This window comes from Triticum dicoccoides, chromosome 2A, assembly GCF_002162155.2.
Source record: "Triticum dicoccoides isolate Atlit2015 ecotype Zavitan chromosome 2A, WEW_v2.0, whole genome shotgun sequence".
Lineage (NCBI taxonomy): Eukaryota > Viridiplantae > Streptophyta > Magnoliopsida > Poales > Poaceae > Triticum > Triticum dicoccoides.
The window spans coordinates 477,254,090-477,256,446 of record NC_041382.1 but is presented as its reverse complement, the minus strand read 5'-3'; positions in this window follow the sequence as shown (position 1 = coordinate 477,256,446).

The window sequence follows — 2,357 nt, the reverse complement described above, 5'->3', positions numbered from 1 at the left end:
GGGGGGGGTCCGTTGGGATCAGAGGGAGTATATTGTACGTTCATAAGCGAAACGGACGTATTGTACCCACCCTAGTCCTCTTTCAGTCGATCTCTGGACCCCGAGATGAAATCGAGAGAAAACGAGTGGGTGCATGTGTGATACCTAAGGCGGATTCAAAATTTTGAACTGGTGATCATAGCATCCGCAAATCATATATAAAGGGTATTCAATGTTCATTTCGCTTTTGAATGTACAATATACTCCCTCCGATCCTTTCTAGTTTACATATAAGTTTTATGTGTAGTCAAAGTATCTCTACTTTGATCAAACTTACAAAAAAAGTATTAACATTCAACAACGCCCAAACAATATTGTTAGATTTGCATGTACTCCTAGATGTGTATTCAAACAGAGATGGTTTCCAATTTGTTTTCAACCACGTGAATGTGCTTGTTCTCGCGCATGCTCTTCCTACTAGGATTTCACACGTATAGTCAGTCCAATAGTAAATTTTTAAGCTCCCTTTCCAAAAGTACTAGTGGAGTACTGACAACATCTGTAGTAGTGTATTTAGTGCTCATAGTACTCACCCTTCCATTTATATAGGGACTAAGAGCAAGTCTATAAGGCCTAGTCAGCAGGCTATAAGACTTGTCATGTCATTAAAATCCTACTTGGAGGAGTGAGAAGAGAGGAGAGAGAGTGAAGCAGGCTCTTATATTCTACAGCCTAGCTATAACACATAGATCAAGAAAAAATAGTATGCATGCAACTCTCTTCCAATCATATACCTTGCTCATGCAAATATTAAATGCTTAGAGCCAACCTAATAGCCATTATAAGAGCCAACTTACATGGCACTTTTGCCTATGTGAAGGAGAGAGATGTGAAAAAGTAAGGGGAGTGAGCTCTCGTGCAAGAGCCTAGCTATATACGCATTCCTAGGTAAATACAATAAATATGGAGAAGGAGAGAGAGAGAGACGAGACGTGAAAAAGTACTAATACAATAGCCAACCTTATATATATTTTTGCGGGAAATAGCCAACCTTATAGCCCACACTATTGTATGAGTGCATATAGATGATGGCTATAGATGACATGGCAGTTCCTTATAGCCATCGGCTGGCTATATTTTTAACCATGCTCTAATGCGTTTTTCAAAACCGCCTTTGACTATTGACAAGATTAATAGTACATGAGATGTATAATGTGAAAATTATATCATTGGAAGCTCCTTTCACATACGAATTTGACCGTATGCTTTGTGTAAGTTGCATGTCATATATTATTACTCTAACATTTGGTCAAAGTTAGCCTCGAAAAATGCATTAGGCCTTGTAGATGGAAAGAGGGAGTAGTAGTGGAAGTGGATCCTCTGACGTAGGTATCCCTGCCTTACCCTCCCTTTCGGTCACTTACTGGCGGACCCCATGCTTGCTAGGCCCCGCATGTCAGTTACTCAATGTGTTCGGCTACGTTAGGGGATCCTTATCCGTAGTATACTCCCTCTATTTTTATTTACTCCGCATAAAATGGAGGGAGTGGTAGTATAAATGACGCAGGCGGGGAAGGGGGAGGGACATTGGTTTGCTCTCAACTGCGGTCCCACAAGCGAGCGAATACGCAAGACGAAGCGCGTTCCATTCGGTGAACGACGTGGAGGGTCCAGCATTCGAGGTGCAATGTGAACACGACAAGAGTGATGTATAGAAAAAACCGATTGACCGGTCATCGCAGGAACCACTATTCACACCAGAACCTTCACTGCTTGGCCTACGCCAACCATTGCCCCAAAACCACATCTCCTCTCCAACCCATTCCCCCACCTTTCGATCCCCTAGCCCGCATCAAGCATCCCCTAGTTCACCGGCCACTTCAAAAAAAGACACATCCGTCACATTTTGGGCCGAACGAAATTTTTTTCTGTCATACATATGACACTTTTATGACGATAATTGTGACAAAACCCAGTATCATCATAGATGTGGTGGGCTCCTACTTCTATAACTAAAAATCATGATCGAAAATGGGCTTTTCGTCCTGGGCGGGCTAGAGACGCAGCTGCATGACATTCTTTGGGCCATCCATGACGGAAAAAACCGTGGTAGAAGCGAGGGCGAGGAAAATTTCGGGGAGTTCCCGGTTATGGTGGGATGTCGGGGGCCGAGCGATGTGCGTTTCTCTCGTACACGTACGCGCGTGTGTGTGAGGCGTTGGCTCTAACTGAACCCGAGCGAGGCGTTGGGCTCTAACTGAACCCAAGCGATTGCACTGCAGGCTACGCGTTACTGAACTCGAGCTATCAATCGATGGCTGTTAACCGAACCCGATCAAGCGATTCCTTTGCTACTGCTGCTAACTGAAGCCGATCGA